The sequence below is a fragment of the Callorhinus ursinus genome, unplaced genomic scaffold (genome assembly GCF_003265705.2).
Source record: "Callorhinus ursinus isolate GAN/ISIS: 27379988/994484 unplaced genomic scaffold, GSC_fseal_2.0 scaffold8, whole genome shotgun sequence".
Classification (NCBI taxonomy): domain Eukaryota; kingdom Metazoa; phylum Chordata; class Mammalia; order Carnivora; family Otariidae; genus Callorhinus; species Callorhinus ursinus.
Window position 1 is genome coordinate 51,416,713 of NW_027397070.1, and position 13,585 is coordinate 51,430,297.

Genomic DNA, 13,585 nt, shown 5'->3' on the forward strand with positions numbered 1-13,585 from the left:
TCTCTGTTACATCAAATGCCTCTCCTCTTTCCTATCCTTGCTGCAGGGATGTAGTCCTGGCCCTTATTACTTCCTGTCTAGACCATTACAATAAATTCCAGTCAATTTTCCACTTGAATCCAACCTAAACAATAACAATAATTCTGTCTTAATCTCAGGATACAAATCTGTTCACATCACTTCCCTTCTTAAAAAGCTTCAGTGGCTTCCCATTGACCAAGAATGCATCCAAACTCCTTAACCTGGAGCTCCACAACCCAGTCCCAGCCAAGCTCTAGATAGCATTTGATTTAGTTTTTTAGGGTTTTTTTTTATTATTATAAAAATAACTCCAGGTAATTGTAAAAATTTGTGCAAAAAATATAAAAATGATATAAATCTTAATTTTACCATTCAAAGATATTTTGGTCTATCTACATATGTCCTTCTTTATTAAAGTGGAAACATCCCCCTTTTTTTTTTCATTGCTAGTATATTGGTAACATTTTTTCATGCTTGAAAATAATTTTTAATAGTTTTAATACCATTTGCTACACTGACTCAAATATAAGTGATCTGTTGTAATTATGTAATGAATCTGTGCTTATGTAAAAGTGTATAAAATTTAGATAAGCATAAATAAGTAAACAGGTAAATTTATTCCATACTTAGGTAACATAAAACTAACAATTATTGGCATTTGGCATATATAGTTACTGCTTATTTTATTTAATTATTATATCATGACATTTACTTGGGGTTATCTTTTTTTTTCGTTTTCTCTAGTGATTTTGAGGTTTACATCATGTTTTCTTTCTGGCAGTGATAAAAATATTAAATTCTACTTTTAAAATACATTAGAATCTAGTTTCCCTAGTTGCTAATATCAAGAATCAAATATATACATTTTCCATGTATATAAGACATATTACTTTATCATTCTTAATCAGTTTCCAGTTATTGTTGGTTTAATTTGAATCTTTAGATTGAATTATTATTAGGTTATTCTTTGTCATGCATTACTTTAAAGATTATTTTTGATGTTCAAAATATTTCATCACCCAAGAAATAATTATTGATATTCAAATGGCTTTATTGCTCAAAATTAATTTTTTTAACTATAACTTACTTATCCTTGAGTTTATTATTTTGTTTTAACTGTTAATTTCAATTGTCTTCCACGGATGTATATTCAACTAATTTCTTTTTTTCAGGAAAGGGACACTAATGACTCCCCGAGCCCCTGAAGATAGGAAATATCTCTCCTTTACCCAAACACAATCCATTTGCCAAACATATTGTGAGTATAGAATTCTTGTGTAGCAATGTTTCAGAATCCAAAACCTTTTTGTCATTCATTCTTATTGTCTTTTGTATTTGGGAAAAGTATGAGTCCAGCCTCATCTTAGTTCTTTTTTTACCCAACTTGTTGCAATTAGCTTCTATGTTTTTAAGTTTATTTCTTTATCTTTGATTTTTAAGAATTTCAGCAAGTTATTTCTAGGTGTTGGTCTATTTCCATTAAATTTGCCTGATAACTGGTGAATTGTCTTAGTGAAAAACTTTTTTTTTAAGATTTTATTTATTTATTTGAGCGAGACAGAGAGAGGGAGAGCGCACAAGCAGGGGAGAAGGGCAAAGGGAGAGGGAGAAGCAGACTCCCCACTGAGCAGTGAGCCCGATGTGGGGTTTGATCCCAAGACCCTGAGATCATTACCTCAGCCAAAGGCAGACACTTAACTGACTGAGCCACCCAGGCACCCTAAAAACTTGGGTTTTTCTTTAGTTTGGCACAACTTCTTCTTTTATTTCTTTACTTATTCTTTCTGTTCTTTTTTTTTTCTATTCCTTACTGATTTCCATTCTATCATATGTAGATTTTTTCCCCTAAATCTGTGTTCAATTTTCTTTTGTTCTCTCTCTTAAGAATTCCATTTTTTATCCTGCAGGCTCTTGGAGAAATTTTCAAAGTTTCAAACATCATTATTCAGTTCTCAAAGTATTCAATCAACTTTTTCACTGCCTCCTTTTAGTTAAGCATTTTTTAAAATTCCCATGCCATCTTTCATGAGTTCAAAATATTTCCTTTTCACAACAGCTTGCTCAATTTTTATAGCTGTGACAACTTCTTGAATCGTGTTAGTAACAGGAATGAGAACATTGCTAAATTTTTCTTCATCCACTTATGGAAAGGCGGTCTTATCTTTTTGAATACAATATCATTTTGATGTATTTGGTGATATTCCCTATTTACATGCCTTCATAGATAAAGAAAAAAATTCAATTGTATCTGCCTTTGCTAGAATAGAAGAAGCCCAAGGAGGTAGAACTTCCTCCATTTCTCCAGGATAAAACTTGATCTTCTGGTTTTTGCTTCTTGTGACTTCTTACCACAAGCCTGTCATTCTTCTGAATTAGCAGCCCATCAACATGCTCTACCAGTCTCTGCTAATCTCTACTTTTCAAGCAGAGAACACTTGCTCTTTATAGGAGGGGAAGCTTTAGGTCATTCTTCTATGCTTTATTTAATCTGTCATTTTTGGACTTTATGTAGCTGAAATTTTTTGACATTTTTAGAAGATGAATCTCATAGTTTTTAGTTTTCACAGATTTTTGCATGACCTTGGCCATTTCTATTGGAATCTGGTAATGAGGGGATTGAATATCTCTGCTAATGCCACCATCTTTCCAAAACCTTTCTTTCCAATATTTTTTCTTTTCTCTTCCCATTATATTTTCCATCAATGTGTGCACTGTATCTCCTATGATTTCTGGAAAACATGTGTTTTCTTATGCTGTTACCTTCTCCTGGAAGCTCTTTCTTGGTATCTCTTCTCAATTCATCTCTTCCTACTAAAATAACTAAGACTCAAGAACTTTTCAATGAGGAACACAATAAAAGTGTTCATAAAAGAGATAATATAGAACTCTCTCTTCTATGTGTTCTTGTGCTATTTGTTAATATACATTAGAGTCTACCATGAATGATAGCTATCTGTGGTTATATCTTATTCCCAATTACAAGCACCTAATCTTTGAGAGTAGGAATAATGCTATGCTCATGTTATTCCCTCTGTAGGACACAAACAGAAACTGTCACACAAAAGAGGCTCCATAAAGAAGTATGTTAAATTTAGTTTAAGTTCAGATATTATTTATTATGCACTCCATATCAGTAATGTGTTATTTCTGTTCCCCACAATGAGCGTCAGAGGTAAGTATTATTGTCCCTTTTTGTAGAAGAGGTATCTGAGGCACATATAGGATTAATAACATTCAGGTTATACAGTTAGTGACTGAAATTAGATTCACACCCAAGTCTGACTCCAGTGGCCATGTGATTTTTCTGCCACACCATTCTGATTCAATTAAATTTTAATTAAGTTTAGATGACTTCACCAGGCATAAAACTTGCAGAAGGAATATAATTTGGTTAGATATGTAACAACATTCCTCCCTCACTGAGCCTACTTTGTGTCCTCTCTCTTTGATCAAAAATGAGAAATAGACATCAAGGTTTCTACTGAATTGCTGCTTATTGAACTTCTGAAGCCCTTTGTAGATCTCTCTTTTATTCTCTCAAATAATGTGGCAATTCTCTGATTAGGATCTATATAAAGTAACCAGCCATAGCATACCTTGGAAATCTGAAGTAAGATTTATAGAGTATAGTTTTTCCTCATGTCTTAATTTCAGTGTCATCCTGGAACACTAAGCCTACACCTATTATGATCCCACTCTACTGGGCTAGATTTATATCTGTGGAAGCAGGAGAAAAATAATATATAGCAGCTGTTGTTCACTGACCAGAAAAGTAGTAATTGAAAATGGTAAGAGCAGAAAAAATCCTTTAAAGGATAAACTGGCAGCCATGGGCCAAACCCAACCCACTGTTGTATTTTGTTTGGATTAAACAGTGTTTTAAAGCTACTTGACTTTGTGGCTAATATTTAAAAGTTTGAAATTTTACCTAAAAATCCAGATTTCTGGTTTCTTTTTTAAAAATACGAATATCTGATCACACCAGGCTTGCATTCCTGCATGAAAACCACATACTCAGTTGGGTAGCAGCAGGATGGCTGGTGCCTCCAACTGTGGACCAGTGAATTTGCAATATTTAACACATGTGGAATAAATATAAAATATAAGAAGTTAGAGCTGGAAGGAAACTTCATAAAATTAAGAGAGCTCTTCATTTTAAATAAGGAAACTGAGCCAGGATGGTGATACCACCCAAGGTCACATAATTGGCTAACAATATGCTACAATAAAAATCTAGATATTCTAACCACTCAGGCCACTGATCTGTTTATTGACAAACTTCATAATGCAATAAGGACATCTCATTAAATTGCATTATTTAATACTTAAAAAGTGAGATGCATTTTAAAATCCCTATCTGTTGTTCTCATGTTCCCTTGGTGCTGCCCACTTCTCTAGTTGCTTTAGCTAGCACATTGACTTACTGAATGACAAATAAATCTTTTGAGATAGGGACGCCAAATTATTTGAGTGACCATTTATCAACATAGTTCTGAAAATAGGATAGTGTACAAGATTCAGATTGTATAAACAAAAGTGTTGGACCCGTATAAGTCTTATTATGATTATGCAATACTTAGTTCACTTATTTAACAACTATTTATCAAGTATCAAGTATGAAGCAGGTTCAAGGAATTGTATTGGACACTCACTGAGGATAAAAAGAATGAACAACACAAATAACATCTCTGCCTTTATAGTCATATTAGCAGTACCATCTGTAACAGAATCTCCAACAGTGAATTATCTAAATACGTGTTCCTCTAGATCTAAACGTCTTTATAGATCACAGAGTATAGCGATATAACACATATAATCCATGATTAGTGCCAGATTAGAATCGGAATCTCAAAAAAAGGCAGTAAATTAATGAATCAAGTGATAGGACAAATGCTCTGGAACTAGGTAAAAATATTAACATAATAATCCACATTTTGAATGAATAACTTGATTCTTTGAAGGTGAATTTTAAGGCATCCCATGATACAAGAATATTTATATTTATATTGGAATAAAGGGTTCCCAACCACCCACCAAGTCACAGGGTAATTATCTTCTAAAGGTGTTTGTTGAGTCAGAGATCTGACTATGGTTGGTGGTAGATGTAAAATGAATAAACATTTTTTTTTCATTTCTCATGGAACTGTCCTCTCTCCACGAGATAAAGTCTAATTAAAAATTAGTGTATCGAACACTAACTATGAATCAGGCATTATGTTTATCACTAGGAAAATAAAAGATGACTAAAATATTTACTTTCCTATATTAAACATTCATTAAAGAGATTAAGGGAGATAGAAAATAATTAATGCTTAGCTACATGTTGTTTTATTTTTTTTCAAAAAAATTGAAAATAAATGCAATAGGTATCCAAAAGTGGGAAGAAAACAATGAGTTAGAGGATCCAGGGCACACTTCAAGTGGGTAATGAGTTTTGAAGAAAAGGTAGTAACTATAATCAAGAAAAAATAGGGAATCTTGGGGAACTGCAAAATCAAAACCTCACTGAGGGTGGATAACCAGGATTCTTTTTATTATAGAAATTTAGCCCCAACTAGACCCCTAAAGGGAAATGAAGGATGGCAAAAAAAAAAAAAAAAAGATTTGTTTTTAAAAGGTGAAAAAAAATTTAGCAAGAAGAAGCTTAATATCAATAAAGAAAAGGAAGATGGGAATTTATTGACTTATTTAGCTAGCTGATATTTGATTAGGTGCAGGCACTGAAATGATGTCATATGTCATCAGTAAAACATCTCTCTCAACTTTGCCTTTCTTCACATTGTCTTCAGTGTCTTCAGGGTCATTCCCTAGCTCCAACGAACATTGGAGTCTCTTATTTCTTGTCCCCCTAAACATGTGTTACCTGATACAGACATTTAGACAATCGATTATGTTTAGTCAATACTTAATTGAAAAATAATATATTTGAGATTAGTAAATAAACTCTTTTTTATTAGCCATCTGAAACCAAGAATCTTGAGGGAAGAGCCAAATAACACGTCTTTTATAGCAACTGTAGCAGCTTGCATATTACCTTTCACAAAGATGATCAATACATACTAGATACATTGAAATTATATCAAATTATTCTTAAGTGAGGTGATTAGGATCTTATATTCCGGGTAGGATTTAAGAATGATAATTTGTAGGGGCACATGGTGGCACAGTCGGTTAAGCAGCCGACTTTTGGTTTGGGCTCAGGTAGTTATCTCAGGGTGGTGATCTCAGGGACCTGAGATGGAGCTCCACCTGCAGCTCTGCACTCAGCATGGAGTCTGCTTAAGATTCTCTTCTCCTTCTGCCCCTCCCCACTGCATGTGCATATGCACATATACAGGCACACACTCTCTCTCTCAAATAAATAAGTAAATATTTAAAAAAAAGAATGATATTTACAATACAGATATTGGGACAAAGAGAGGAGACAGTGACAGATTGCATAAAGAATATAAAAGTGTTTCTTGTATTTTCAAGGCTTATAGGCTAAAACTAGGAATGAGGTTGATTTGTTAAAGAATAAAATAGCAACATTGGATAGGAGAATCAATTCCTGGAAGAAGATAAATTCCACTTTGGACATCTTGAGCTTTAACAGCTGATGAAATATGCAAGTTGCTAGTTCATATTAACAAATACTTAATGGAGGGGCACCTGGGTAGCTCAGTCAGTTAAGCATCCAACTCTCCATTTTGGCTCAGGTCATGATCTTAGGGTCATGAGATGGAACCCTGAGTCCCCTCTGGGCTGGGGTGTGGAGTCTGCTTAAGATTCTCTCTCTCTCTCCCTCTCCCATTGCCCCTCCCACCATCTCTAAAATAAATAAATTAACCTTTAAAAACAAAAACAACAAATGCTTATGGGAAATAGAAAGCAGATGACAGTGTAGGTCTGAAGATCTAGATTTGGGATTCACTGTCCGTTAGCATAAAATTGATGCTAATAATCACTAGAATGGACAACATTCCATAGGAATGAATAGCAGCAAGTTCTGCTTTCAGCAATAGGATCAGCTATATATTCCAGAAACTATAAACCCTGAGAAATCCTGGATAAAATAAAACAGACTTTAAAATACATAGATGAATAACAAAAAAGTAAGAGAAATTCACAAGTTAAAAAAAGAAGAAGGAACCTAAAAGAGCATGAAACTGAGCGTAAGCAGGTGCTGAAGTCACAGACTGCTCAGAGGGCATCTCCGGACAGCGGGAATCTAGATGCTCAGGTTTTAACAGTCAAGACCTGGAAGGGTGAGAAAGACCTCAGTCTGGATCACAGTAATAAGTCAAATCTGGGACTCTTACAGAAAGTTGGGTTACTTGAAGAGATAGTCCCTCAATACAAATGTAAGCCAGAAAAAAATTCATCCACTGGAAAGGAGAGCAACAGAGGAACCAGTTTGCCTTAGGTCTTGGTGGAAAGGAAAAACGACTCTCCCCTGGAAATTCATAATGACAACCCTGCCCTCTCAAAGGTTAGGGACTTGAACACTTGGTATCTTTACATTCTAATAAACTGCAAGCAAAATTAATTTTTCAGGGCTTCCAGGTTATTAGCGGCCCAGGACACCTGGCAGAAAGAAATACGGATCTTGTTTAGATGAACAATTCCCTTAACCTAGATTCCTCAGAATCTCCATAAATTAATATCAGCCAAGAAGAAGAATATAATATAAAATGATCAAAAACACAAGTAAACAAGGCACTAACAAGAGATAGAGTAAAACAGCCCAAGGTCTTCAGATGTTAGAATAATCAGATACAGATGATCTTAAAATACACTTTATAAGTGTAAAATACACTTTATAAGAGAGAATTAAAAATAAGAACATAGAACCTGACACTTTCAAGAAATAACCAGGAACATTTGAAAAAGAACTCAAAAGAATTTTCACAAATTAATAATATAAATTTTGAGGGGCGCCTGGGTGGCTCAGTTGTTAAGCGTCTGCCTTTGGCTCAGGTCATGATCCCAGGGTCTTGGGATCGAGCCCCACATCGGGCTCCCTGCTCTGCGGGAAGCCTGCTTCGCTTCTCCCTCTCCCACTCCTCCGCTTGTGTTCCCTCTCTCACTGTGTCTCTCTCTGTCAAATAAATAAATAAAATCTTTAAAAAAATAATATAAATTTTGAACTTCAAACCTCAGCAGATTGCTTAAACAACAGATTGGACACAGCTGAGAGGTTCAGAGCACTCACAAGAGAGATCTGAGAAAACCAAAAGCAATGCAGTGCCTTTGGAATAAAAAAAAAAAAATTAAGAGATTTGGAGAACGGAATAAAGATACACACACATCTATTTGGAGTTAACAAAAGAAAAACAAAGAAATGGAGGAGAATTGACATTCAAAGCATTAATGGCTTTGAATTTTTCAGATTCCCTGAAAGTCATGTATCTTCAATTCTGGAAGCACAACAATACCAATAAGAGTAAATAAAAGGATATACTCATTTCAGTACATGATAGTGAAGTTTTAAAATACCAATGACAAGAGGAAATTCTAAAAATGCAGCCAGAGAGAGAAAAAAAACAAAAACAAATGGATAACAGACTGTCAGCAAATTCTCAACAGCAATATGGGAAACACCAATAGAATAACATGTCCAAAAGGTTATCTATAATTATATTCCTGCCTAAACTTTAATTCAAAAGCAAGAGTGAAAAAGGATATCCATAGAAAAAATTAAAAAACAAAAGGCAGGAAACACCACCAGCACACCCTCACTAAAAGATCTAAAAAATGTACTTTAGGAAAAAAGAAACATCTCGTGAGGTAGGCCTGATATTCAAGAAGGACTAATAAGAAAATAAATTGGCAAATATGTAAGTAAATATAAATGAATAATGTCTGTGTATTAAATGATAGTAATTTGAAAAAGAACTAGATTATTGCACCAACATAACATGTCAGAATATGTGTGAGAAATTTATTGAGAAAATTACAAATCTTCATTGCAAAACATTAAAGAGTATCTAAATAAATGGAAAGATATATCATGTTCATAGACAGAAAAATGTGATACCATGTAGATACCAATTATCCCATAAAAAGCATCTATAAATTCAACAAAATTCCAACTAAAGTGCTAAAAATGTTCTTTCTTGGAACTTGGAAAACTGATTCTAAAATGTATACGAAAGAATAAAGTGCCAAAAATAACCAAGATGCTCCTTAGAAAGAAAAGTATGTATGGGGAAAATAAGGAGAGGAACCTGTAATAACAAAGCTTATTATGAAACTTTAGGGTTAGTTTTAATTCATATGAAACTGACATTTTTATAGGTCAAAACCAAATATTGGTAACTGCTCATGGATCAACCTAATAATAAAGATGTAGCATACAGAAAGACAAATAGACAAGGCAAATCCAGAACAGAGAGCATAGGGACAGACTTATGCATGCATAGAAACTTGCCAGAACTGGCATCATAGATCATTGGGACCAAAGGAATAAAATGTGCTACAATCATTAATTACCTGATAGGAAAGTAAAGTCAAATTATATTTCTTACCTAATGCCATAAGCAAAATTAGCTCCAGGTAGATAAAACACATACTTGTGAAAGGCGAAACTGCTAGAAGAAAATATAGTAGAATGTCTTTACAAGTATGTTTTCCCCTTCTACAATCTAGAATTTTCAGATGGGCACATAGCTGTCAAGAATGAAGACTATATTTTCTAACCGTCTTCACAGGTCGGATTGTCTTATGGCAGAAGTTCCAGCCAAGGGATGCAAGTGGAAATGTCCATAAAGCAGTTTCTAAGAATCTCCTTTTTAAAAGCTGGTAGACACCTGCTTTGCCTTTACTTCTCTTCCTGTATCTACTCTCCGGCCTGAGGGACGGGTATATAAGGACTATACGTTCTCATGGGGGTGGAGCAGAAGCGGGAAGGAGCCTAGATCCCTACGGACTTTATGGAACAGAGCTTCCATACCTGCTGCAGATTGCCCACCTCAGAAATTCTCCATGAGAGAGAAAAATAAGCTTTCTGTCTTAAGTAATTATTATTTTAAGTAATTATAATCATGGGGAACATCCACTTTTAATGGACTAAATGAGAATAAGGAACGGTAATAGAGAGAGAAGCTATAAAAGTTCCAAGTGCCAAATGCTGTGAAATACAGAAAGTGAGGACTGAAAAAAATTACCTCTGGACTTGTCTAGATTAGAAGGAGGTCACTGGTGACTTTAGAGGATTGCTTCCAAAGAGTGACTAAGAAACCAGTGCAGCGACACAGCACTCAAAGGATTATTGCCACTTGCACGTTATTTGGAGATCTTCCAGCTCCACACAAAACTAGCATACAAACACGTTTGGTGTTTCTGGGTGACAGGTGTAACTAGATGTACCTGAATCATCAAGAAACAGAAATAGCCCCTACCCTGGATAATTTCTTGATGTCTTTTCCACAATCATGGCACACCCATTAGCAATATGGTTGGTCCTCTCCATCTGGTCACTAGAATGGTGACTGACATTTCAATTGGGGTTCAACCTTTCTCTTTCAGTGTATAAGGGGATTCTTTTTTCTCTAGGTTTAGAAAGTAACTGGATTTTTTTGTTTTGTTTTGTTTGCTATTAAATAAAACATATAGGTTACTATTATTGATATGTTTATAGATGTGTGTATAAGTGTTTACCTGTAATAGAAAATGACAAATCTTCTAAAGATATAACTAAAATATTTAGATTTAGATATACCCTTCACCAATCTCTGCGTAGAAGCCCTGAGCGCCAGAACGAGGGGAGTGGATGCAGGCCAGAACTTTGAACTCTGCAAAGTAGAAGTAGGCATTCCTTGATATACCCGAAGGAGGGACTTGTAAAAAGTCTGCACAAACTACTGCACAAAATGCCAAAAGAAATTTTTCCATAAGAAATAGTGGTAAGGAATGAATTCAGGGGATTTCAGTCATTACAACATATGAAGAGCCTATATATATATATATATAGTTACACATCCTCAAAGTATAATGGGGACCACACCCACATGGGTAGAGTCAGTAGTGGAGTGAGTGGAGTGAGTTGACAGAGGGTTGGGTTTGATGAAAGAGATTGTCCCTATTACAAAAGCAGGGGAGGTTTGTCTCCCTCATGATGACTGTAGGAAATGAGGGATTAGTTGCACCTAGCACCAACAGGGGGTGAGAATTCCTAAAATTCCCTTTAGGGTGTTTTTTTTCACTTTAAAGAAACTTCCCTAGTCATGCGTTTACAAGGCAGTACTTCTCCCATTAGAGTTGGTAAAGCACCTAAACCTTAAACAATTAAGGTAAAAAACATAACCAAGGTGTAGATGAATAGAAACACAAAAGGCAATGAAAATGCCTTTTGAAATGAAAACCCTACCTGAAGTAGGGTCCCTGATGAATCTATCCTGCAGCATTAAGTGCAAGTGCCACTTAACCATCTGTCCCATGGGAGTGGCCTATGAGGATACCTAGGCCTGTGGTCTGTGCACATGCTAATAAATTGCTTAAATTGCCTCCTATGTGTTGTCTAAAACATATAAGTCAAGATTTTTGCCTGAATTGCATGGACTCTATCAATTATACAATCCACTCCATCCTAGCCCATCTCCACACTCACTGCAGTCAGGCTAAAGTCCTTATCATTTTCCAGGGGAGAGGGAAAAATATAAAGGGAGTGGCAAAGCCAGGGAGGAAAGAAAATTTAAACTCCCTTCTCTGAAGCGGAAGTGGGAGTGGATGGGTTCCTGGATCCCTAGCATTCTCTCCCGTCCAATCTCCCCGGTTTGGACCAGTTACAATAGCCACAGTTTATCCAGAGACACCTGGAATCTTTATCACTGCTCTATAGATGTAGGTAGCTGCAAGACCCAGAACTACTCCCGCCTGGACATTTAAGCTACAAGTATCAGCATGTGTCCCATGAGGAGCCGAACTGTAGCAAGGCTCCAGCCGGTCTTGGCTCCTGTACTAGATCTCTTTAATTCCCAGTGGCTAGGTGTGAAAGCTCACCCAGGACATTGCATTAACTTTGCAACAAAGGACCTTGCCCCTCTTGATTAAAGGTTGCCAGTTTTTGTACTGGCATATGTTGGGGGTTTATTCTATGCCTCTTACTTATTCTATGCCTCTTACTCTTATGTATACTTTTTTGTATCTTTATACAAATCTAACCCACAGCGGTTGACTAAGATGACTAAGCCACAGTGAATCCTCACCCATGTGAAAACTGGAAAAAGATTGTGAATATCTTTGCAAAATGCCCCAATAAAAGGCATTATACTAAGGAATTTTATTACAAATTTTCCTGGAATGTCTTTAAGAGCTCAATCCCGGCTAAAAGATTCCTTTATTTTTTGTGTCCTTTTCTCTTTTATTTTTCCCCTCCAATTTCTTCTGAAGGTCCTTCTTGATGGAGTGAAATGGCAATACGTCAAGGGTTTAAGGCTCAGTACATTTGGAGGGTGTATCTGGCACATTAGATTGCATGTTTAGATTCTTCATTTACCAACAAGACTGTAAACACTTACAGTATGGGAAACCATATTTCATACCATTTGTATATATACCCACCAAATGTGGTGTTTTGATGACTAGTCCTTTATTTATGACTTAGTAGATGTTTAAAACATTCATTGGTGATTGCATTTTAGATATTTAAATGTCTGCTCACCCGAAAGAGGGAGAAATACTAAGAAATAAAAAACACAGCTTCTATCAGTTTTCTCAACTTTCACTGAAGTGGATTGAATTCTCTCTTCCAAGGATGATGGCCATTTTAATGTCTTATTTTTTGACGGATTTGGCCTTCTTAGTCACATCTAATGGACACTTATAAATACAGATTGACTTACTAAATGAAAGACAGTCCATCTTCCTCTCTTTCTAAATCTTACCCATTCTCTGAGGTCAACTCCTTTTATACTCCACAAAGCCTCCTCTGAGAGCTCTACCCAGCGTTCTTTCCTTCCTTCTTCTGAACTTGTTCTTATTGATTGTACATATCCAATCACTTATTTAACCCTCATTATTAGGGAAGTTAAAGAAATGGCCACTGTGTTAACTTCTGTTACCTTTGGACACTCCCAGCACTTCTTGCTCTCCTTTTTTTGGTAGCCGACCCTGCTACCATGGCAACAGAGTAGGCATGTAACACAAACTGGTCCAGTTCAAGTCCTTCTCTGGCGATAGGGTCAAACTCTATCTGAAGCATCTTTTAGTTACAATGTAAGTAATGTACAGCACAGTAACTATCATTAATACTGTATTACATATTGGAAAGTTGCTAAGATAGTAAGTCATAAAGTCCTCATAATAAGAAAAAAAATTTTTTGCAACTAAAAAAAATTTTAGTTGCAATTTTTTTGCAACTAAACAACGTGATAAACTCAGTCAAGCTCAAAATTGTCCAAAAGATGTATTTATTCAGGAACAGCAGAAGAATTGCAATTTGGGACAAGCGAACTGTAGCAAGTTACAGGCAAGTCCACTGAAGGTTTGGGGTAGGGTAGCTGTGATTATGGGCAGGAGTATAAAGAGGAGAGAGCTCAGTTCGGTCTGTTAAAAAACAAATGAAGATCAATTTTGAAAATCC